Source organism: Hypanus sabinus, chromosome 3, assembly GCF_030144855.1.
Source record: "Hypanus sabinus isolate sHypSab1 chromosome 3, sHypSab1.hap1, whole genome shotgun sequence".
Lineage (NCBI taxonomy): Eukaryota > Metazoa > Chordata > Chondrichthyes > Myliobatiformes > Dasyatidae > Hypanus > Hypanus sabinus.
In genome coordinates, this window is record NC_082708.1 from 21185839 (window position 1) to 21212630 (window position 26792).

At 44.5% G+C, this 26792-nt stretch overlaps 1 protein-coding gene across 3 annotated transcripts in view; it reads right to left on the reverse strand.

Annotated features, from left to right (window-relative positions):
• nipa2 (NIPA magnesium transporter 2) overlaps nt 1-25804 on the reverse strand; it is a 50537-nt gene extending 24733 nt beyond the window's left edge. Inside the window, exons 1-2 of one of the 3 annotated variants that reach the window (XM_059963840.1) lie at nt 25649-25801; nt 7238-7339 (exon numbers count right to left, since the gene is read on the reverse strand). The gene's annotated coding sequence lies outside the window, so the exon portion shown is untranslated. Of the gene's footprint in view, nt 1-7237; nt 7340-25364; nt 25619-25648 lie in introns of those variants that run through there. The other 2 variants (XM_059963838.1, XM_059963841.1) reach the window with 2 other exon arrangements.
• Between the last annotated feature and the right edge of the window lie 988 nt (nt 25805-26792).

Sequence of the window (26792 nt, forward strand, 5' to 3'; positions counted from 1 at the left end):
AAAGTGAGGAGGCAAGATTTATGGAATTTGGAGAAATTGAAGTTCATACCTTCAGATTGAGGCTATCCAAATAGAATACGAGGCAAAGCTCGCCCAACCTGAATTTGGTGAAGGAGGCCATGCAGACATGCCAGAATGGCAATGAGAAGGTGAATTGAATTGAGTGGCCACCAGGAGATCATGCCCTTTGCAGTGAACTGAGTGAAACTGCTAGACAAAACAATCCCCCAGTCTACAGCAATGTAGAGAAGGCCATACCGGGAGTACTGTATACAGAAGATGATCTTGACAGACCCACATGTAAAGTGTTACCTCACCCAGAAGCATTGCTTGGGGCCCTGAATGGTAATGAGGGAAGTGGCGTAGTGGCTGGTCATGCCTGCAGGGATAAGTGCAATCAATGGGGAGAGACGAGTGGGAAAAGCAGTCAGTCAGCAAACCCCATGGAAAACTTGGTTTGGGGGTGCGGGAAAGAGAAAGGTGTGCTTACTGGTAGGATCTCGATGGAGAAGGTCGAAGTTATAAAGAATGATGCACTGGATACAGTGATCTACAGTCATTCTTCACAGAATGCTTAAACTTACACCTACTTTCTCAAACAATTCGTTTTTTTTAAACCAGACCTTCTACCAATGGTTTTACAACATGAAACTGTCTATAAAAAGAAAACATTTCTGTTCCTGTTCAGGTGAATACACAGGTACGAATAAATCAGCTACGATGTAATGGAGAAACAAACTCCATGATGGAAGGGTACAGCAGACTTCACAGGCTGAATGGCCTAATTCTGCCCCTATGTCTTATGGTCTATGATTTAGCTTTGTGCATGGTCCTGCATTTAGCAATGTCCTTACTTAAATAACTCGTACCATAAAACTAAGAGTTTTTCCCACAATGCCTCACAAAACCACACATCCTCAGGTTTGCCATTTAGTTTAATCTGGTCTACTTTCTACGAAATTTCAGCTCTCTGCATAATTATAATTGCTTTGACCACATTACCATTCCAAGCACATCATTTGGACACTTCTTGCACTGTACAAAGACAGCTGTGAAAAAGCTTGTTCAGCCCAGTGATTTGTTTTTGGCAGGAATTCAGTAACTGCCCCATCAATTGCACTCTGCCCTTGCAAGCCTCGAATATTTTAATCACCCATCATTTTTCTACGTTCCGATGGTTGAAGGGCTGACTTGGTTAACTTCTCTTCCTACATTAATTCTTTCATTCCAATAATCAAAGTGAACCTTCCCTGCACTGGCTCCATATCAATCTTTAAGTTTGCAGACCAAAATTAAACGTGGGCTCAAAAGTCTGCATATGTTGCATCAAAACTTCCCTTCTTTTATATTCATAGCACTTACAATGAAAGCTAACATTCCAACAGAAATACTCAAATGCCAAAACAGTAGCTGACGAGGGAAGTTGAAGCTAAAGTAAAAGCAAAAGAGAGGGTGTGGCGACCCATTTCCTGGCGCATCCGAACCGACTCACAATTAGATAGCCTACGGGGGTTTGCGAGCACAGAGCTTTGGAGCCTCTGCGCCATGGGGGGCCGGTTGAGGGAGGCTTAAAAGTGAGGCTGAAGTTTTCGAATAAAGTTTTTTCCTTCGACTGCAGTTACCGACTCCGTGTCGTAATTTTAGCGCTGCGTGTAGCACACCGCTACAATTGGTGACCCCGACGGTCCAAACGATTTTTGGACCAGAAATGACCGACGCCGCCTCTGTTCATGCGGTTTCGTTGAAACTGCCGGGTTTCTGGACACAGCGCCCGGACCTATGGTTCCAGCAAGCCGAAGCCCAATTCCACGTTCGCCAGATCACCTCAGAAGACACCCGCTACTACTACGTGGTGAGCTCCCTCGACCAGGACACAGCGGCCCAGGTCGCGGAGTTCGTACAGTTCGTGCAGACGGCAAGTACACGGAATTCAAAGCCCTGCTCCTCAGGACTTTCGGACTCTCACGGCGCGAACGGGCTGCCCGTTTACTGCACCTGGATGGCTTGGGCGACAGACCTCCATCGGCTTTAATGAATGAGATGTTGTCTCTGGCCGACGGACACACATGCCTCATGTTTGAGCAGGCATTCCTGGAGCAGCTGCCCGAGGACATACACCTGCTGCTATCCGACGCGGATTTCAGTGACCCCCGGAAGGTGGCAGCCCGGGCGGACTTGCTGTGGAACGCCAAAAAGGTGAGCGGGGCGTCCATCGCACAGATCTCCCAGCCACGCTCCCGACAGCAAACCAGTCCAGGCCCGGCCGCAGAGCCCGCCACCCCCGGCCCAATGAACACTGGTGCTTCTACCACCAGCGGTGGGGCGCAGAAGCCCGCCGTTGTCGCCCGCCCTGCAAGTTCCCGGGAAACGCCAGGGCCAGCCGCCGCTGATGGCTACGGCGGCTGGCCATCGGGATAGCCTCCTGTATGTGTGGGATAGAAGGTCGGGACGCCGGTTGTTGGTCGACACTGGTGCCGAGATCAGCGTTTTACCTCCGACGAGTTACGACACCCGCAGCAGGGCACCGGGTCCCCCACTGAGGGCCATGAATGGCAGCACAGTAAGGACCTATGGCACCCGTCAGCTGCAGCTACAGTTCGGCTCCAGCCAGTTCACGTGGGACTTCACACTGGCCGCCGTAGCCCAACCGCTTCTGGGTGCGGATTTTTTGTGGGCTCACAGCCTACTGGTCGACCTGCCCAGGAAGAGACTGGTCCACACCAAGACCTTTCAGACGTTCTCCCTGGGTGCAGCCCAGATGCCAGCCCCTCACCTCGGCTCCATCACGCTGTCCGACAACGACTTCATCAGGGTCCTGGCGGAGTTCCCATCGGTTCTGGCACCGCAGTTCACAGCGGCCATGCCCAGGCACGGCGTACAGCACCACATCCCGACCCAGGGACCACCCCTCCACGCCCGCGCTCGGCGGCTTCCCCCGGACAAGCTCCGACTGGCGAAGGAGGAGTTCCAGAGGATGGAGGAATTGGGGATCATCCGGCGGTCCGACAGCCCATGGGCCTCCCCCCTGCACATGGTGCCCAAAGCGATGGGGGGCTGGAGACCGTGCGGCGACTACCGCAGGCTGAACGAGGCTACCACACCGGACTGCTACACTGTGCCGCACATTCAGGACTTTGCAGCAAACCTGCACGGCGCACGGATCTTCTCCCAGGTAGACCTCGTCCGAGGGTACCATCAGATCCCGATGCATCCTGACGACGTCCCCAAAACGGCTCTCATCACCCCTTTCGGCCTTTTCGAGTTCCTCCGCATGCCGTTCGGCCTGAAGAATGCCGCACAGACGTTCCAGCGGTTAATGGACGCGGTGGGACGGGACCTGGACTTCGCGTTCATCTATTTGGATGACATCCTCATAGCCAGCGGCAGTCGTCAGGAGCATCTGTCCCACCTCCGTCAACTCACGCCCGACTGAGTGAGTACGGTCTTACAATCAACCCCGCCAAATGCCAGTTCGGACTCGATACCATTGACTTCCTGGGCCACAGGATTACTAAAGACGGGGCAACCCCTCTGCCCGCTAAGGTAGATGCGGTCCGCCTCTTTCCCCGACCCACCACGATCAAAGGCCTTCAGGAATTCGTAGGTATGGTCAATTTCTACCGCCGCTTCCTCCCTTCAGCTGCCCGGATCATGCGCCCCGTTCGCCCTGATGTCGAGTCCGAGCAAGGACATTACCTGGGACGAGGAGTCCGCCGCCGCTTTCGTTCAAACGAAGGAAGCTTTGGCGGACGCCGCAATGCTAGTACATCCCAGAATGGACGCCCCTACCGCCCTCACAGTGGACGCATCAAACACGGCAGTCGGTGGGGTGCTGGAGCAACTCATCGCAGGTCGCTGGCAACCCCTGGCGTTTTTCAGCAAACACCTGCGACCACCCGAGCTTAAGTACAGTGCTTTCGACCGGGAACTGTTGGCGCTCTACCTGGCAATCCGGCATTTCAGGTACTTCCTAGAAGGTCGGCCCTTCACCGCGTTCACGGACCACAAACCGCTTACCTTTGCGTTTACGAAAGCGTCCGACCCCTGGTCGTCCCGCCAGCAACGCCACCTGTCCTACATCTCTGAATACACGACGGATGTCCAGCACGTCTCGGGTAAGGACAATGTCGTGGCGGATGCGCCCTACCGTTCATGCCCTTTCCCAAGGGGTAGACTTTGAGGCACTGGCAGAGGCGCAGCAGGCGGATGAGGAGATTCCGAGTTACAGAACCGCAGTCTCCGGTTTGCAGCTCCAGGACCTCCCCGTAGGCCCAGGTGAGAGGACCCTACTCTGTGACGTCGCCACCGGCCAGCCCCGTCCAGTCGTCCCGACAGCCTGGCGGCGCCGTGTTTTCGACTCCATTCATAACTTGGCGCATCCCTCCATCCGGACAACTGTCTGGATGATTTCCAGCAGGTTCGTTTGGCATGGACTCCGCAAACAGGTCAGTGAATGGGCCAAAACGTGCATGCACTGCCAGACGGCCAAGGTGCAGCGGCACACCAAAGCCCCACCGCAGCAGTTCCATACCGCCCACCGGCGTTTCGACCACATTCATGTGGATATCGTGGGCTCCCTGCCAGTGTCGCGCGGAGCGCGGCACCTCCTGACTATCGTGGACCGGTTCACAAGATGGCCAGAGGCGGTCCCGCTCACCGACACCACCTCCGAATCTTGCGCCCGAGCCCTGATCGCCACCTGGATATCTCGCTTTGGTGTACCAGCCCACATTACCTCCGACAGAGGCGCCCAGTTCACCTCCAGCCTGTGGTCAGCTATGGCCAGCCTTTTGGGGACTCAGCTGCACCACACAACTGCCTACCACCCACAGTCGAACGGGCTAGTGGAGCGTTTCCACCGTCACCTGAAGTTGGCCCTCATGGCCCGCCTGCAAGGAGCCAACTGGGCGGACGAGCTTCCCTGGGTCCTACTCGGCATCCGCACAGCGCCCAAGGACGACCTGCATGCCTCGTCGGCCGAGTTGGTGTACGGCGCGCCCCTGGTCGTCCCCGGGGAGTTCCTACCAGCCCCAAGGGGGCAAGAGGAAGAACCCGCAGCAGTCCTGGGCAGACTACGCGAGAAGCTCGGTAACCTGGCCCCCATACCCACTTCACAGCATGGGCGGCACCCGACCTGCGTACCCGAAGACCTACAGAACTGTAAGTTTGTGTTTGTACGAAGGGGCGGGCATTGGCCACCGCTGCAGCGGCCATACGAGGGGCCGTTTATGGTGCTCCGGAACAACGGGTCCACGTTCGTGCTGGATGTTGGGGGGAAAGAGGAGGTTTTCACGGTGGACCGCCTCAAACCGGCCCATGTGGACCTGGCGCAACCGGCCGAGTTTCCGGCGCCTCGGCGCAGAGGCCGACCTCCCAAGCAGGTTCTGGCCCAGACTGTGGACATTGGGGGGTGTATCGCCGGTTCTGGGGGGGGGGTTATGTGGCGACCCATTTCCTGGCGCATCCGAACCGACTCACAATTAGATAGCCTACGGGGGTTTGCGAGCACAGAGCTTTGGAGCCTCTGCGCCATGGGGGGCTGGTTGAGGGAGGCTTAAAAGTGAGGCTGAAGTTTTCGAATAAAGTTCTTTCCTTCGACTGCAGTTACCGACTCCGTGTCGTAATTTTAGCGCTGCGTGTAGCACACCGCTACAAGGGCATACAACAACAAAAATTAGTTGTAAGACAGAGGACTGGGAAGCTTATAAAAACCTACAGGTTGTTGGGTGTACTTAAGGCTGGCTTGATAGGTTATTGATTGGACACAGCATTAGATGTTTTGGGGAGAAGGCTATGAAGGCTGAAGAGGGGAAAAGAGAAGGATCAACCATGGCAGAGCAGAGTCAATGGGCCAAATGGCCTAATTCTACTATGTCTTATGGTCTTCTCAAGTACATAGTGCGACTCCATACTGTGTTTCATGTACTCTAAACTCAAGATCTCGCTGCACCATAGCATTTTATAGACTCATGCAATTTAAATAATAACTTGCTCACCCTTCCTTCCAAAGTGAAGGACCTTATTTTGCCAGATTAGACTCCCTTTATCAATCTCTTCTCCACTTATTTAACCTATCTAGATCACTGTTCAGATTCTTCCCCTCACTTGGCTTCACCTACCACCTTCTAACTTTTCCTCCCAACCCCACCTTCTTATTTTGGTTTCCTCCCAGTCTTCTCATTCCTGAAAAAGGTTCTCGGCATGTAACATTGACTCTTTATTCCTTTCCACAGATGCTACCTGACTTGCTGAGTCCCTCCAACATTTTGTGTTACTCTAGGCTTCCTGTGTGTGGCACGTGGCCAAGTGGTTAAGGTGTTGGACTAGTGATGTGAAGGTCATGAGTTCGAGCCCCAGCCGACAGCATGTTGTGTCCTTGAGCAAGGCACTTAACTACACATTGCTCCAGTCCACCCAGCTGAAAATGGGTACTGACAAAATGCTGGGGGTTAACCTTGCAATAGACTGACATCCTACTGTGGGGCAGTGGGGGGGGGGGGGGGGGGGGGTAGTGTGGGGTAGTGTTGCTTCACACTATGGAAACCAGCATAAGTACCGGCCTGATGAGCCTATAAGGCTCAAAACAGACTTTAACTTTAACTTAACTAGGTTCCAGCAGAGGGAATTGTGCGTTGAAGATTTAAGGCACAATGTTCAATGCCTGCCACAAATTCCACTCATTCACCAACAATTCGTGTTCTTCTCCTTGCCAAATGCCTGAAATTCATCCAGATGCTTCATAATATTTGGGCCCAGAAATGTTTTGGAATAGATGCCCAAATCACCAGATCTACTCATCATTGAGATTTGAACCCACAATTTTGTGGCTATGAGCAGGGTCACAACTGATAGTTTTTCTAGTGCTTGGTGGTATTGACAGTGCCAGTCCACTGGTACCTTGCTCAGCACCACTCTGTAGAGTGCTGACTCATAGCACTTACAGCCCATAAATATGATCATTGTTATGTGGTCCTCTTTGTTTTAGAAATACTTTTTTCTTAGGCCAAGCAGTGTGAAGTATGGTTCTGGAAGCCTCCTGCAAATCCCTTCTCTCCACTGCAACAGCCCACCCAATCAATTTCTCCCATTGTTTGGTGTGAAAGGTCTGCTTATGAGGATTGGTGATGGGCAGGCCTGAGCAAGTAGTTTGGCCAGTCAGTAGGGAGTGTGCAGCTCAGAGTTAAATCCTGGCTGGTGCAGTGAGTGCAGGTCATTACCACATGGGTTGACAGATTACCTGGATCATATTGTGTCTCTGTTTCTTCTGCCGGATGTGATGAAAGCTATCTCATCCTCTTTGTTTACTTGCAAACTTCTTTTTTAAACCAGGGTGAGGCATCTTAAATGAGAAGATATAGATTTAAAAGGGAACTAAGTTGCATTGTTTTCGCATAGTGGGCGATAGGTATATGGAATGAGCTGCAGAGGTGAGTACAATTGCAATAATTGAAAGACATATGGACACATACAAGGAGATATGATATGAGCCAAATGCAAGCACATCAACCAGTTTGGATAGGCATCTTGGTCAACATGGATGAGGTGGGCTGAAGGCCCTGTTTCAGTGCTGTATAACTCTGACACAGTTCTCTCCATCTCAGAGATTCACATGCTACCACAGAGGCAATTCATGGCTGGCTCCATACCACGTCTTAGCATAGCAGTGCTGTCAATACTACATCTCTATATTGCTATACTGACCCCCCCTTTTAGCATGGCTTCCATTAGTGCTCTCATTACTAAGAATATATCATAAGCACCAAGTGAAGTGCCAGTGCACAGATTGTGGTTAGACGCTTCAAGAGTACTGTCTTAAATCTTAGTCACTCAGCTACAAACAGTACTAAAGATAATTAGGTGCAATAAAAAATGAACTAAGACAAAGATGTTGTGACCACTTTTGGGGGCCTGGAATCTTGCTTAAAAAAAAGTTGGCTTGCAAGTTTCAAGTATGACAGATGTTTCATATGTGGGATGGCTAATATTAAAACTTAACATAAGAACATAAGAATATAAGAAATAGGAGCAGGAGTAAACCAAACAAAAGTCCCACTGGGGCTAAAATGCAGGATTTGCATAAAATAGTATTTACAAAATGGACTTGCAATCTGATGTATTTTTGTCACAACTTCTTGTTACTGGAAATAACTAAACAAACTAAACAGGTATGACACACAAGTCATCAATTTTTGACTGGGATACCATATTAAACAGTTTCACAGCAAACAAAGGCTAACATTTCAAGAATTATGCACGGGTTGAGGCAAATAACCACTTAAGGCACAAAAGCTTATTACGGAAATAAGTTCTAAGCATGGCCAACCCAGAGAAATTAAGCAAATATTTCCTGTCTGTCAAAAGGGTAACAAAAAAGAAGGCTATTTGGCTAGCCTGCAGCAATCATCAATCCTATTCCCCTTGGTTTCTTCTCCATATAGTCCTGCAAGTTATTCTCTCTCATGTGCCCATCAACTTCCACCACTTTTATGTATTCTTTTACCACTCATCTGTGCTACAGTTCACCTACCGGCACTTGTGGTAGCACTAGGATGAGTGCAGAAGAAATCAGATCGATAGATAGCTACTTATTGATTGCAAAGGAAGTTACAGTGTCACAGTAACATTACCAGAACACAGATATACAAATATTAGAAAATAAGAATAAAAAAAACGGTTACCTCGAACAGGCTATTGGGGGGGGGGGGGGGGGGGGGTCATCACTTCCCCGGTTATAGGTTGACTCATTATAAAGCCTAATGACCAAGGGTAAGAATGACCTCATATAGCACTCTTTGGAGCAGCGCAGTTGTCTTAGTCTATTACTAAAAGTGCTCCTCTGTTCAGCCAAGGTGAGAAACATTGTCCAGAATTGCCAGGGTTTTCCGTGGGGTCCTTTGTTCTACCACAGCCTCCAGTTTGACTCCTCTAACAGAGCCAAGTTTTCTCATCAGTTTATTGAGCCTGTTGACATCACTCGTGTTAATGCCATTGTCCCAGCCAACCACCACATAGAGGACTGTACTGGTGACAACAGAGCAGAAGAACATGTAGAGGCCTGCCTACTCCACTGGACCTTAGTCTTCTCAGGAAGTAGAGGAGACTCTGGCCCATGATTAAGCAGGATGATACCCGGAATAGAGGGCTGGATATTCCGGAATTGCTCTCAATGAAGTACAGGAAACTATGGGATGACTTGCATGGGCATTAGCCATCCCACCATAAAGGACACACCTTCTTCTCACTACCACCATCGGGGAGGAGGTATAGGAACCTGAAGATGTGCACTCAATGTTTTAGGAACAGCTTCTTCCCTTCCACCATCAGATTTCTGGATGATCCATGAACACCACCTTATTATTTTGCTTTTTCTCACCATTTTTATAAATTTCTTATTGTAACTAATGCACTACTCTATACTGCCGCTAAAACTAAATTTCACAAGCTATGTCAGTGATAATAAACCTGATTCTGATTATAAGGGTTTATAAAATTATGTAAGACATACACAGAATAGACAGTTTCCACCATCAACCCCCCACCCAAGTGTAGGGGAGACAAACTAAAGGATCTAGGTTTAAGGTGAGAGGATAAATATTTAAATAAGATCAGAAGGGGGATTTTTCCCCCACAAAGGAAGTGTTGCTCTGTACACCTCTAGAGTCATAGAACACTAGCACAGATATAGACTCTTCAGTCCATCTAGTTAAAGGGTGATGTGTATACAGAAGAAGCTGGCAGAGGAGATGGCAGAGGCAGGTACAATTTACAGTATTTGAACAGGCGCATGGATAGGAAAGAAGTAGAGATAAAGGAGGCAAATGCACGTAAATGGGATTAGCATACACCTTGATAGGCATGGACAAATTGGGCTGAAGGATGTGTTTCTATGCTCTAGAACTAAATAGAGCATAGTAAGTCTTAAGAAATCACCCAGAAGAATATATTCAAGCAAAAGATCAAAGGAATTTGGGTCTCAAGGCAGGTTAATACAAGAAAGTAGCTCTGAGTCAAAAGACCCACGATTATCTCACTAAATAGCGCATTAGGCACAAGATGCCAAATAGTCTTGTTTCTACTTCTGTTGTCCTTTTCTGAAATACTGAGAGGTCACTTGACTTTGTGTCAGAACTAATATTCCACTTTCACTTTTATTTAGTAACTTATTTAGAGGTGCAGCGCAGAACAGACTCTTCCAGCCAACTGAGCCACACCACCAACAACCCACTGATTTAACTCTAGCCTAATCACAGGACAATTTACAATGGCCAATTAATGTACTAAATGGTAGGTCTTTGCACTGTGCGAGTAAATCAGATGACCTAGAGGAAACCCATATGCACATGGAAAGAACGTACAAACTTTCCCTCAGAGGACATCGGAATTGAACTCCAAATTCTGATGTCACAAACAGTTCAGCAGAAATGTCACTAATTCCTCTGGTAAGTGGAATATATGCAATGAGCACCCTCGGGTCAAACTATTTTAACAATGCAAGCTGTATACAAGTCAGTGACCTTTTTCATTTACTTTTAAAGAAAGATTAGCTTTATTTTTCTAAATGAGTTTAATGTGGAATGTCAACACAAGGAAATCTGCAGATGCTGGAAATTCAAGCAACACACACAAAATGCTGGTGGAACGCAGCAGGCCAGGCAGCATCTATAGGAAGAAGCACTGTCGACGTTTGGGGCCGAGACCCTTTGTCAGGACTAACTGAAAGAAGAGATAGTAAGAGATTTGAAAGAGGGGGGGGGGAAGATCTGAATTGATAGAAGACGGGGTGGGGGGATGAAGCTAAGAGCTGGAAAGTTGATTAGCAAAAGGGATACACAGCTGGAGAAGGGAAAGGATCATGGGACGGGAGGCCTGGGGAGAAAGAAAGGGGGAAGGGAGCACAGAGGGAGATGGAGAACAGGCAAGGAGTCATTGTGAGAGGGAGAGGGGGAGGGGGGAAAATAATAAATAAATAAGGGATGGGGGAAGAAGGGGCATTAACAGGAGTTCGAGAAATCAATGTTCATGCCATCAGGTCGGAAGCTACCCAGACGGAATATAAGGTGGTGTTCCTCCAACCTGAATGTGGCTTCATTTTGACCGTAGAGGAGGCTATGGATAGACATATCAGAATGGGAATGGGACGTGGAATTAAAATGTCTGGCCACTGGGAGATCCTGCTTCCTCTGGCAGACAGAGCATAGGTGTTCAGCTAAACAGTCTCCAGTCTGCATCGAATCTCACCAACATATAGAAGGCTGCACCAAGAGCACCGGATGCAGTATATCACACCAGCCGACTCACAGGTGAAGTGTTGCCTCATGTGGAAGGACTGGTTAACAGTCTAGAATGTCAGCTGGTTAACATGCTGCTTTTCAGATCGCTTCAAATATATAACTATAGGACGGTTGGTTAGGATGGTGGAGATTAGTTCCCAGGATTAAGAAATTCCAACAATTGTGTCACTTAGAGAAGAAATCCTGACATGCAGCCATTAAAAACAGTGTGTCCTTCCACATTAACATTTTCTTACCTTTCTGAAACATTTCTATACCTATTTTCTGCAGCACTAATGGAAGAGTCCAGTGACAGAGGTACAGCTTTAATCAATGCTTAAGTTTCATGTTTTAGAGAAACTGCCAACAAATGGGAGCAAAAGAAATCAACATTCTGCAACTGCCTTCTGTCACCAATTCCCATTCTGAAAACAATAGGAAATAAATTTAATTTGCACTCTGCACAGGCACAAAATACAACATAGGTATCAGCAACTCAACCAGTCTGTGCTAATTAATTCAAGTCTTTCTCATTCCAACTCAAAATATCACTAAGGCTAGGTAGTTTTGCAGTTCAATGCACCATTGCAGAGCAACAATGAATAGTGTTACTATAATATTGAATTATGTAGGAAGATAATAGAATAAAAGATAGATATATCATGATTAAAATGTCAGTTGCTCTGGTCAAACCACATTACTGCTATATTAGTTAAGCATTGGTAGCAATGCAGAAAATTTATCTGAGATCCTCAGTCAAAAACTTCCAGCTCACCTGTCCAAAAATTACAATACCTTATGTAATACCACAGGTTTAAGACCACGCTTTATTTTATTAATGCAGTTATGCTGTTGGGTGTTTTATTTTTTTCAGATTTTCTCAAAATGCAATGTGTTCTTTTAATTCTATTAGACACTTGAGTAATTCAGTTGATTGATAAGTTAGGCTTGTTGAATTAGTCAACAGGATTTGTCTTAAATAACATTTGGCCAATAAAATGCCCCAGAACATTCTAGAAGAATTGCGGGTAGCCATTTTCTGGAGACAGCTGGCGGAGGGAGGACAGAGACAAAAGAATGGAGATGGATAACAAACATGAGTGAATTACATGGTATACTGTTCACAGAACCCATCTGGAATGTGTCTTACAAACAGTACCTGCCTTTTTTCTGAATCCATGCTGAGTCTGTCTAATGGAACCACTCTTTTCTAAATGCTTTGCTATTCCTTCCTTAATGACAGCTTCAAGCATTTTACCGACTACAGATGTTAAGCTAACTGGCCTCTATAGTTGCCGTCTTTTGGCTACATCTTTTTAAAAAAGTGGCGTGACATTTGTTGTCTTCAAATCCACAGGGACCTGCCCAGTCTAGAGAGTTTTGATAAATGATTACCAACGCGTCTACTATAACCTCCGCCAATTCCTTCAGCATGCTGGGATGCATCCCATCAGGACCATTGGACTTGTCTACCTTCAGGCCCTCTAGTTTGCTCATCACTATCTCTTTAGTTACAGTGATTTTATCGAAGTCATCACCTCCCATTTTGTCCATAACATCCTTCTTTGGCATATTAGACGTGTCCTCCACCGTGAAGACCAACACAAAATAGTCGTTCAATGCCTTAGCCATTTCCTTATCATCCAATATCAATTTCCCCTTCTCATCTTCCAAGGGACCTACGATGACTTTAGCCACCCTCTTCCACTTTATATATTTATAAAAACTTTTGCTATGTTTTTATATTTTGTGCTAATTTACATTCATACTCTATCTTCCCTTTCCTTATTTCTTGTTTAGTTGTTCTCTGTTGCTTTCTAAAATTTTCCCAATCCTCCAGTCTCCCACTACTTCGTACACATGAGCTTTTAATTTGATACTATCTTTTATTTCCTTAGTTATCCAAGGCTGACTTTCCCCACACTTACTGTCCTTACTTTTGACTGGAATACACTTTTGTTGAGCACTGTGAAAAATCTCTCTGAAAGTATACCACTGTTCCTCAACTGTCCTAGCAAATAGCCTGTGCTCCCAATCCACATTAGCCAACTCCTCCCTCATCCCATTGTAGTCCCCCTTGTTCAAGCATAATACACTAGTTTTAGATTGAACGATTTTATCCTCCATTTGAAAGCGAAATTCAATCATACTTTTTCCAAGAGGATCCCTGACTACAAGATCATTAATCTTACCTGTCTCATTGCACAGGACTAGATCCAAGATCTAAAACTAGTTATCTAGTTCTAAAACTAACTTGCTTTCTCTCTTTCTCAGTTCTGATAAAGGGTCTTCCACCTGAAATGTGAACTGTTTCTCTTTCCACAGATGCTGCCGGACCTGGTGAGTTTTTCTACCATTTTCTAATTTTATTTCAGATTTAAAGCATCTGCAATTTTCTTTTGGATTTCTATTTTCCCTTCAAAATCTTGTATGTTGACTCTCCTCGCACTCAACAAAACACCTGAAGTTAAGTCAAGTCACTTTTTATTGTCATTTCAACCATAACTGCTGGTACAGTACATAGTAAAAATGAGACAATGTTTCTCAGGATCATGGTGCTACATGAAACAGTACAAAAACTACACTGAACTGTATGAAAACAACACAGAAAAAAAAACACTAGACTACAGACCTACCCAGGACTGCATAAAGTGCACAAAACAGTGCAGGCATTACAATAAATAATAACCAATACAGTAGGGCAGTAAGGAGCCAGTCCAGGCTCTGGATATTGAGGAGTCTGATAGCTTGGGGGAAGAAACTGCTGCATAGCCCGAATGAGAGCCCAAATGCTCCGGTGCCTTTTCGCAGATGGGAGGAGGAAGAAGAGATTGTATGAGGGGTGCATGGGGTCCTTCATAATGCTGTTTGCCTTGTGGATGCAGCATGTAGTGTAAATGTCCGTAATGGCGGGAAGAGAGACCCTGATGATCTTCTCAGCTGACCTCACTATCTGCTGCAGGGTCTTGCGATCCGAGATGATGCAATTTCCGTACTAGGCGGTGATGCAGCTGCTCAGGACGCTCTCAATACAACCCCTGTAGAATGTGGTGAGGATGGGGAGTGGGAGATGAACTTTCCTCAGCCTTCACAGAAAGTAGATACGCTGCTGGGCTTTCTTTGCTATGGAGCTGGTGTTGAGGGACCAGGTGAGATTCTCCGCCAGGCGAACACCAAGAAATTTGGTGCTCTTAACGATCTCTACCAAGGAACCATCGATGTTCAGCAGGGAGTGGTTGCTCCGTGCCCTCCTGAGGTCAACAACCATTTCTTTTGTTTTGTTCACATTCAGAGACAGGTTGTTGGCTTTGCCCCAGTCTGTTAGCTGCTGCACTTCCTCTCTGTAAGTTGACTCATTGTTCTTGCTGATGAGACCCACCACGGTCGTGTCATCGGCGAACTTGATGATGTGGTTCAAGCTGTGTGTTGCAGCACGGTCATGGGTCAGCAGAGTGAACAGCAGTGGACTAAGCACACACACAGCCCTGGGGGGCCCCTGTGCTCAGTGTGATGGTGTTGGAGATGCTGCCTCTAATCCGGACTGACTGAAGTCTCCCAGTCGGGAAGTCTAGTATCCAGTTACAAGCCTACCCTGAACAAGCATTTTCATATCTCTCCATTCCAGATAAAAGATCAGTAAACAAACATCAACATTGCTAGTACAGCTGCTGCCCACAACTCCAACAAGCTGGGTTCAATCCCAGTGTCTGGTGCTGCCTATTCGTAGTGTCGATGTTCCTACTGTAACTGCGTGGGTTTCTTTTTCCCACATCCCCCAAAAAATGTACTCCTTGGTGGGATACTAGCCACTGCGGATTGCCCCTTGAGATAGATGAGTGGCAGAATCTTGCAGGGGGATGGGGGGGGTTGATGGAAATGCAAGGAGGAAAAATCGAGTGAGGAAACAACTAGAGTGAACATGGGTGCACGATGGCCACTGCAATCTTGGCAGGTGCAGGAGCCTGTTTCTGTGGCTCTGTCTCTACATAAATTTATGAATGAATCTTCTCTGAGCTACTAGCTTATCAATATCCTTCCTTAAAGAAGGAGATCAATAAGGTACTCAGTACTCCATGTGTACTCTCACCAGTGTCTGATACAACTGAAGCAAAATCTCCTGACTTTTGTATTGAACCTCCTCTACTACCAATAAACAAAAAAGATCCTGGAAGCTTTTCTAATTACTTTCTCTAAGCACATCTTAGCCTTTTGCAAATCATGCATCAAATCACAGCTCTGCAATTTTGTACCATTTGCTGCTAAGTAGACAATTTCACATTTTTTACATTTCCAAAATTTTACCCTTTCACTTAATTCATCCACCTCATGTCCTTGCCACAAATTAGTTTAACTCTTCCATGGATGGTTCCAAATCCAGCTGCCACAGGAGGTTTGGGCAAAGGGCTAGCATCTCCATCCCATTAAAAAGAACAACCACTGCTACAGAAACAGCAACAGAATTTGCAAAGTACTTCTCCCTGGTAGAAGTATGATCTTTGCTTTGAAAAATTGGCCCAGAACAGAAGACTCTGGAAAGCTGCTGTCAGCGGCCTCTGCCCCTGCAGGGGGTGATTGCTTTAAATAAGGGTTTTCCATTCGTGTCACCAGCATACTTGACAACCATACGTAGAAGTGATTTATGCAAATTTTAAGTTGTAACACATCCCTATGGCACACAACACCATTATTCCCAATGGCACACCACTTGTTACCACCCACTGTGCATTTCCTTTTAGCCGGTCAATCTTCTACCCACATCACCCCCTCCATGAAGAGTTTTTATTTTCCACAATAATCTTTGATGCAGCACATCATCAATGTCTTCTTGAAATTTAAGCATATACAGTTCACTATTTCCCCCTTTAATCCACAATACTTTATTTCAAAGAACGCTAATAAGTCAAACAAAATTCCTCTCACCATAATGAAGTTGGATGATTACACTGAATGCTCCTTATAGTACAACACCTTTAATAATAGCTTCTAACAGTTTCCCTATGGCAGATGTTAAGCCAAGGGGCCTGTATATAATCAAACTTTAAAATTCAAGACTGTTTAATGCCATTTCCAGTACACAAGTGTAAAGGAGAACAAGATAATTGTTATGCTGGAAATGATGCAGAACAAAAAAAATACAAAAATAAATACGTATGAGTGTGTATAGACTGTATGTCCATAAAGTGAGAATAGGCACAGGAGAGTCTGTACGCAAGGTGACTGACAAGAAATTATAAAGTATTGGCAGTTAGGCATGTGGAGGGGTGAGTTAGTGGGTGCTTGGGAAAAGAAACTTGTTATTGTTTGGGAAAGTAACTGCTTTTGAATCTGGTGGTCCTAGCATGGATGCTTTGTAGCCTCTTCTCTGATGGGAGTTTTAAAAAGCTTTAATTGCTATTTTCCTATCTAATAGAATCTTCTGAATCTAAAGAATTTTGGAAAATTCAGCAGAAAATTCAATTGCAAAGCATGAAACTCCAGAATGAATGAAAGCTACTTTACAATTTAATTATCTTCCAAGGAAGAACATAAAACAGTTGCCCTGTTTGTACCATCCAATATGGGATAACTCAACTAGAAAGCACATTATCCTTATTCCCAAGCACCAACTTCCTTGTGAGCATAGAATTCACAGAAAGTTGAAGGTATATAAATGCCTCCAAATTGCTTTTTGAGAGCTCAGCCTGAGACAGGTATCTGCTTTAAATGGCAATATAAAAGCACTTAGGTTTATTGGAGATAAACCTAAATAAATCTCTAAATAAAAATAAATAAAAGACTGTATAAGACAGCAGGACATCTCAGATATATGACATTTGTGACCTGTAACTTTTGATTATACTGTATGAAACAGACTAACAACCAGTTTCCAACTTGTAACAAAATCCATGTATCTATCTATTCATTCAAAACAAGATAGATCAGCATGGCTTTAAAACATTATTGCCAAGCTACCACAGAACACCTTACTAAGAATGCACTGAAATTCCACTATTTGAAATTTTATTTGTTGAGACAACAATTAGTGGAATTTGAAATTCAGCGTTTGTTGAGGCAACAATTGGAATACTGTAGTTCCGAGCAGATTTCAAAGCAACAGATTAAGACAATGAAGGGGAGAAAAGGACTTTGAGCTTTAATGTTAACTTCTCTTTCACAGATGCTGGCTGACCTGTTGAGCATTTCTAGCATTTTCTGTTCTTGCTTTGTATTATTCCCATCTAATATTGAACTGTTTTAAATATGGAGGGCAAATACAGTTCATAAGTCTGTACTTTTAAGATGTATTTAATTTCATTTGATGAAAGAACTTTTTTCATGTGATAGTAAGATATGAATGTTATTGCATCCCTTCGTCAATTGAAATAATTTACTGACAAATTACAAATTTTTTTAATATATTACATCCCACTATTTTGGTAACAAACACCCTCCACCTGATACTGTTGATCTTTTAAGTTGCAATACCAATGGTATCACTTTAATGATAATATTTAATATCTGATTCTATTTAGTGAAATATCATGGAATAGGCCGTCTGGCCCTTTGCGCCATGCCACCCCGATTAACTCTAACCTAATCATAGGACAATTTACAATCATCAATTAACCTACCCAATAGATCACTGGACTGTGAGAGGAAACTAGCTGACCTAAAGGGAGGACATAGAGGCTCCTTACAGAATGGCCCCAGAATTGAACATTAACTCCAGAACACCCTGAGCTGTAACAGTGTTGCACTAACCACTATACTACAGTGGCATCTAAGGTTAATTTTCAAACACAGCCATTTCAAAAGAGGAATTATAAAAACAAATGTATGAAAATATTTCTATGGGCTCTGGTCATCTACCTCTAACATTATTTCTTAAATTCATGTTTGTGTCACACAGCTTTTGACTGACTCTTGTGTTATCAACTGCAATGATAAAAGTAGTTTAGCATATTAAACAAACATGTTATACATATTAAAAATAATTGACACTGTTAAGTTTATTTTTTTAACTGTCAGGATTTGGAGAATTGTTGTAATTATTCAAGTTATGACTAGTTTATTAGACCATAACTTCCTTGCAGAAAAATCAACAAGATAAAATATTGATTTTGTTCAAATTTTTTGGTGCCCTGCAGAGATTTGAATTACGCAATGTAAATAATAGACTCATAGGAATTTCAGTATTCGATACATTTTAATTTAATCAAAGTAAAACAACTACAAGATCAGAGTAAAAAACAAACTATTCATATTGAACCCTCAATAACCTAAATCCTCAACAAGTGCCAAAGAATCATATATGGACTGTTAATTGCGCTGGAGAAATGGCAATAGTAATTAAAATGAAATGGACAAATTGCAAGACGTCCTACACTGCAAGTACTTTTTTTGACATCCAGTGTACCTAGAATAAGCTGCCAGAGGAAGTGGTCAGGGTGTGTACACTGCAACATTTAAGAGGCAGATACAGGAAGGGTTCTGGGCTGAATGTGGCAACTGGGATTAACAGGGAGAATGCTGTGGTCAAAATGGATCAGTTGAGCCGAAAAGCCTGTTTATGTGCTGTATTACTCTGTGACCCTATGACTCAATCACCTTGCAGGACATTGACCCAAAGCAGTGCAATATTGCACAAGTAGTTATAGTACTAGTCTGACTTACATTATAAATAGTGCACTATTATTAAATAAGTACAATAAAGAGCTAGGAATCTAACCTCTTGATCAATAGCTGAAGTCTGAATCTATTGGAGGAGCAATCTTAGCAAGGCATCATTTAAACAGCACCCTCCTTTAAGAATTTAATTGTTAAACCCTGATTTTCAACTTGTATCTGTACTGAAGTTTTCTACTGGGTTTTGAGTCAGACCAAACAAAAATTTAAATGAGACTACTTTCAGAACATCGTTATAATGAATATAACACAGAACAGTCCCACACAGTACAGGTCTTTCAGTCCATGATGTTGAGCCAACCATCTAACCGACTCCAGGATCAATCTAATCCTTGCCCTCCCCCCCCCCCCCCCCCACACACACAGCCCTCCCTTTTTCTTTCATTCATGTGCCTTTCTAAGTGTCTCTTATAAGTTGCTAATGTATCTCTGTCTCTACCATTACCCCGGCAATGCATTCCACACACCAACCAATCTCTGACAAGCCTGTGAAACTTTCCTCCAATCATCTTAAGATTATGCCCTCTTATATTTGCCATTTCTGCCTTGGGGATAAAAGAGCTGGCAGTTCACTCTATCGATACCTTTTACAAACTCAATCAAGTCACCTCTTCACTCCAAAGAGAAAAGCCCCATCTCGCTCTCTGGTAAGCATCCTGGTAATTCTCCTCTTCACACTCTCTAAAGCTTCTGCATTCATTACAAAATAAAATTTGGTGACAATAACATTTATACTCCCAAAATCCACTGTACGAAATAATGACTACCCGATTAAAGTGAAAGTATGTTTCAAAGACATCTCTTCAGTGAACAAAGAACAACCTTTGTTACTGCTTACTATTAAAACACGTTACTCGTTTCAAAAAAATGAAAACCAAAACATTCCCATCACATGGCAACCGTTCTTTTCTATCACAAACACAACAAAATCTTCCTCACCAAAACAACACACGCAACATCCATGGAAAAGAATAAACAGGCAATATTTCAGGCCAAGACACTCTGACCTGAAGAAAGGTCTCAGCCTGAAACATCGAAAATTTACTCTTTTCCATGGAGGCTGCCTGACCTGCTGAGTTCCTCCAGCATTTTGTGTATTGTTTTCTTTTCCCTGATACATACATGCAAACCATCAATTTTGACATTTGCTGTCAGACGATGCTCTAAAAAAAGTTTCACAAATGGCTGATTTAAAATGTATAACTCTACAGCAAGGTCACCAAACTTCTATTTATTTATTTATTTATATGCATGCATGCATGTATGTATGTATGTATGTATGTCATGGAGCCTTACCATTAACCCAAGGATCTGTGGACCATAGGACATACAGCAGAGTCAGGCCATTCAGCCCATCGAGTCTGCTCCGCCATTTCATCATGGCTGATCCCAGATCCCATTCAACCCTATACACCTGCCGTCACACCATATCTTTGAAGACCTGACCAATCAGGAATCTATCAAATTCTGCTTTAAATATACCCACAGACTTGGGCTCCACCACAGTCTGTGGCAGAACATTCCACAGATTTACCACTCATTGGCTAAAACATCCTCAAATTCCTCCTTACTTCTGTTTGAAAAAGGTCACCCCTCAATTTTGAGGCTGTGTCCTTTAGTTCTGGATACTCCAACCAGAGGAAAGATCCTCTCCACATCCACTTTATCTAGTCTTTTCAATATCTGATAGGTTTCAAGGAGATTCCCACGCGTTCTTCTAAATTCCAGGGAATACAGGTCCAAAGGTTCCAAACGCTCCTCAAATGTTAACCACTTCATTCCTGGAATCATCATGTGAACCTCCTCTGGAGTGTCTCCAATGACAATACATCCTTTCTGAGATGAGGGCCCAAAATTGTTGACAATACTCCAAGTGCAGCCTGGACTAACGTCTTATAAAGCCTCAGCATTATCTCCTTGTTTTTATATCCTATTCCCCTTGAAATAAATGTCAACATTGCATTTGTCTTTTTATAAACCACAGAATAAATCTGTAATCTTCTGGGAATCTTGCATGAGGATCCCTGTACCTCAGTACCTCTGATGTTTGAATTTTCTCCTCACTTAGATAATAGTCTGCACTATTATTCCTTTTACCAAAATGCATAATCTTACATTTCCCAACACCCATCTACCACTTTTTTGCCCATTCTTCCAATTTGTTCATGTTCTGCTGCAATCACATTGCTTCCTCAGCACTACCTACCCCTTCACCTATCTTCATATCATCTGCAAACTTCGCAACAAAGCCATCAATTCCACTATCTAAAACAATGTGAAAAATAGCAGTCCCAAAACTAAACCCCCGAGTCACTGGCAGCCAACCAGAAAAGGCCTCCTTTATTCCCACTCACTGCATGTCATCCATTCCTCTATCCATGCCAGTATCTTTCCTGTAACACCACAGGATTTTATCTTGTTAAGCAGCCTATCAGGCACTTTATCAAATGCCTTCTTAAAATCTAAATAAGTGACATCTACTACCTCTCCTTTGTCCACCCTGCTAATGGACCACAACTTTCCCAACCACTGAAGTTAGGCTAACTGGCCTATAATTTCCTCTCTTTTGTTTTCGTCCCTTCTTAAAGAGTGGAGTGACATTTGCAATTTTCCAGTCCTCAGGAACCATGTCAGAATCAAGTGATACTTGAAAGATCATGACCAGTGCATCTCTTCAGCAACTCTCTCAGGACTCTGGGATGTAGTTCATCTAGTCTAGGTGACTTATCCATTTTAAAACCTTTCAGTGTGCCTAGCACTTTTTCCTTTGTAATAGAAATGGCACTCATTCCTGCTCCCAGACACTCATAGACCTCTAGCACACTGCTTGAGTCTTCCACAGTGAAGACTGAGGTGTAGTACTTACTAAGTTTATCGGCCATTTCTTTGTCCCCGATTACTACCTCACCAGCATCATTTTCCAGCGGCCCAACTTCAACTTTCACCTCCCTTTTATTCTTTATATAACTGAAAAAACTTTTAGTATCCTGCTTTATATTATCAGCTAGTTTGCCCTCATTTCATCTTTTCCCTTCTTATGGCTTTTTAGTTGTCTTTTGTTAGATTTTAAAAGCTTCCCAGTCATCCAACTTCCCACTCACCTTTGCTAGCTCATATGCCCCTTCTTTGGCTTTTATGCAATCCTTAACTTCCCTTGTCAGCCACGGATGCCTAGCCCTGCCGTTTAAGAAAAACTTCTTCTGTGGGACATATCTATCCTGTGCCTTGTGAACTGTTCTCAGAAACTTCAGCCACCTCTGTTCCGCTGTCATCACCACTAATAACCCAATCCAAACCACCTGGGCAAGCTCCTCTCTCATGCCTCTGTAACTCCCTTCATTCCATTGCAATACTGATACATGTGACTTATACTTCTTCATCTCAAAGTGCAGTATGAATTCAATCATATTATGATCACTACCTCCAAAGGGTTCCTTTATGTTAAGCTGACAAATAAATTCTGGGTTATTACACAACATCCAAATGCCTTTCCCCAAGTAGGCTCGAGTACAAGCTGCTGTAAAAAGCCATCTCGTAGGCATTCAACGAGTACCCTCTCTTGTGACCTGATGACAGCCTGATTTTCCCAATCTCCTTGCATATTGAAATCCCCCATTACAATTGTGTCATTACCCTTTTTAACCATGCAGTTTCTCTGACTCCATGTCACCTTTCTCAAGGTGTAAGTCCATCTCTTACCAACAGAGCCACACCACTGCCTATGCCTTCCTGCTTGTCCTTTCAATATAAAGAATATCCTTTGATGTTAAACTCCCAACTATGACCTTCTTTCAGCCACGACTTTGTGATGCCCACAATGTCATACCAACCAATCTCAAACTGCGCCACGAGTTCGTCTACCTTATTCCAAATGCTATGTGCATTTAAATACAGCACCGTTAGACCTGCATTCTTTGCTCTTATGAATTTTTTTAACTCTTTGCTTTGTCTGCATTTGGGCCCAATCATCGGCTTGTCCTTCCTTACAGTCATATTACATCCATCATCTACTTGTAAACCTGCTAGCTCATCCTCAGCTCTATCACACAGGTTCCTATACCCCTGCCTGGACCCCAGGTTGGGTACTTCTGCTCTAAAGTAATGAAGTAATTTTTATTTAAAACCTTGGTAGCTGAATGTGGAAACTTTAACATGTTACAATGCAAACTGCACTCCCAGTCAGAAGAGATGTGGAGAACTAATTTATCCTAAAAAAAAATCATGAAAGCTTTCCTCATCAATTAAATGCAGCATTTACAGCAGACATAACCCCATCCCGCAATATGCCACAAATCCAACTGTAAATGCTATAACAACTACTGTTCTGAATGCAAGTAAATAATGGGGGGAAATAAAAAGGCTTTAAATTACAAATACAATATTTGTTCTTTGTTTTTATAGATACAATTGAAGCAAAAAGTACAAATGAATGAATATTTTAGAAATATATTTCAGACTGCAATCCCAGGAACTGCATCAGTAGATCCACCACGATTTACACAAACAATATCCACAAAGCTAGGACAACCTGTAAATCAATTTGAATACCAAAAGCTACACACCTCAAGCTACCAGAAAAGGCACAAACGATTTTCTCTGAGCATGTTTGCAAATAATATGAAGTTGTCCACTTCAATTTTTGCTAATAAAATTTACATTGTCAAAAGCAATATCAGGTAACAAGATGGCTCCAGCCAACTATGTTGATACCTACTTCCAGAAAACTGATATATAAAAAATGATGGAACTACCATTCAGTTGCTAGAAAACTGAAAATGACAGACACATGCAGACACCAAAATTGATGAATGCCTCTGTACGTAACTGTGAACTGAAACAAATGTCATCAGTTAGACTATAACCAAAAGGGACCACAAACTCCTCCTCCACTCTCACCCTGAACACCAGCGTGCCTCAAGGCTGTGTGCTGAGCCCTCTTCTGTCCTCCCTTTTCACCTATGACTGCGTTCCTGTACGTGGTTCTAACTCCATAATCAAGTTCACAGGTGACACCATGGTGGCTGGTCTGATCAGAGGGGATGACGAGACAGCCCACAGGGATGAGGTCCAGCACCCGGCTGTATGGTGTGCCAACAACAACCTGGCCCTAAACACCCAGAAGACCAAGGAGATCATTGTGGACTTCATGCATTCTAGGAGCCACACTCACGTCCCCATCTACATCAATGGAAATGTAGTGAGGATGTATCAAGCTTCAAATTCCTTAGTGTCCACATTTCCCAGGATCTCATGTGGTCCATGAACTCCTCCATCCTGATCAAAAAGGCACAACAGAACCTTTATTTCCTGTGGAGCATCAAGAAAGCTCACCTCTGTCCCAGGATACTGATGAGACTTTTACCGCTGTACCATTGAGAGCATACTCACCAACTGCATCTCAGTGTGGTATGGCAATTGTCCCATATCAGACCACAAAGCACTCCAGCATGTGCAGAAAACTGCCCAGCGGATTATCGGCAGCCAATTGCCCACCATTGAGAACATCCACCATAAACGCTGCCTGGGCAGGGCGAAAAGCTTTATCAAGAATGCACCTCACCCTAACCTTGGACTTTTTACTCTCCTCCCATCCGGTAGGTGCTACAGGAGCCTCCACTCCTGCACCAGCAGGCACAGGAAGAGCTTCTTCCCTGAGGCTGTGACCCTGCTGAATCTCACATCACAGCGCTAAACAGTATTGCACCCATATTGTACTGTCTCAGTACTTTTATATTTGTGTGCCGTAGCACTTACTTTTAAATTGCAGTTATTTTGTAAACAACACTATTCTTTACACTTCTGGTTAGATGCTAACTGCAAATGATTTGGCTTGGTGTCTGTACTCGGCACAATGACAACGAAATGGAATCGAATCTAATCTAAGCCTCAGGAGCAGAATTAATCCATTCAGTCTATCACCTCCGCTCCACCATTCCTTCATGGTTGATTTTTAATCCCTCTCAATCTGTTTTCACCGCATAACCTTTGACATCCTGACTGATCAAGAACCTATTTGCCTCCGCTTTAAATATACCCAAAAGACTTGGCCTCCACAGCCGTCTGTAGCAACAATTTCCACAGACTCACCACCCTGTGGCTAAAGAAATTCCTCATCTCTGTTCCAAATTGATATCCATTTAGAAAGTGGTTGTCACCAAATAATTATAAAAATAATTTGATAAACGGGATTTCATCGAGGCCTTACTGCCACTTAAAACACGAGTGGATATTTACAAATCGGGGAGGGGACAATAAGGTAGGGAAACTTTTCAGAGGAATAAATGGTGGATGGCAGGTTCGTAAAGGGTGGGAGGAACAGGTCAGGGAATCACATCCCGGCCTGTCGACCACAGGCAAGGTCCAGCTCAGTCTTGGAGGGTCTGGGCCCGAAACGTTCACTGTTTATTCCTCTCATAGATACTGACTCACCTGAGTTCCTCCAGCATTTTGTGTGCGCTGCTCAAGGTTACCAGAAGGCTGCCGCGGGGGAAGACATCCTCCTGCCTTACCACACCAACAATGCCGGTGTCCAGCTGCCCCCCAGGAGAAGGCGGCGAAATGTTTGCTTCCCTACACCACCACTTCCCTGTCGGGATAACCGGCGGCAGGAGCCGGGTTCTGCGACTCCAACTGACCGCCGTGGGTGCGGAGGCCCCAGGCAGGTCCCGACTCCGTCCCGCCGATCCCGGTTACACGTCTTCCCCTTCACTTACCGTCTGGCCGAGCTGTAACCCACCGGTACCGCCAACGCCGGCCTCCTCCTCCTCATTATCATCCTCGGCTGCAACGCACAGATGACAACACCCCTCCACCTCCGTCAGAGTAGGGCCCCGGCTCACAAGCCCGATCGGTGCCGCTCCTCCCGGAATTGCGCCACCTACCGCCCGGGAGGACGAGCAACCCCTCGCCGCAGATGCAGAATACGCTGACGCATCAGAATCAGGTTTATCACCAGCAAGTGTTGTGAAATTTGTTAACTTAGCAACAGCAGTTCAATGCAATTCTTGATAGTGTAGAAAGAAAAAAAATAAGTAAATTTCAGTAAATATATGTATGTGTGTGCATATTGAATAGATTAAAATAGTGCAAAAACAGAAATGATATATACTAAAATAGTGAAGTAATGTTCACAGGTTCATAGTTATCGTATGGCAGAGAAAAAGAAGCTGTTTCTGAATCGCTGAGTGTGTGCCTTCAGGTTTCTGTACCTCCTACCTGACGGCAACAATGAGAAGAGGTCATGTCCTGAGTGATGGGGGTCTTTAATAATAGACGCCGCGTGTTGAATATGTCTTGGGTACTATGGAGGCTTTTAAACAAGATGGAGCTGATTAAATTTACGACGTTTTAAACACAAAGTACATTGCAGAAGCTGTGGTCAAAGCAACACGTACAACACGCTGGAGGAACTCAGCAAGTCGGGATGCTGCCCGACCTGTTGCGTTCCTCCAGCGTGTTGCTTACGACCTTATGTAGCTTCTTTCGGTCCTGTACAGTAGCAACCCGCCCACCCTATCGGACAATGATGCAGCTGTCAGCGTGCTCTCCGTGGTACTTCTACCGAGAACTTCGAGTGTTGTAGCTGACAAACCGGATCTCTTCAAACTCCTAATGAAGTATAGCCGCTATCTTGTCTTCTTTTATAGTGGCATCGATACGTTGGGATCAGGTTAGATCCCTCGAGACCTTGACACCCAGGAACTTGAAATTGCTCATTCTCTCCATTTCTGATCCCTCTATGAGGACTGGTTTGTGTTCCCTCGTCTTACCTTTCCTGTCAACAATCAACTCTTTAGTCTTACTGACATTGAGTGCAAGGTTGTTTCTATGACACCACTCAATTAGCTGGTATATCTC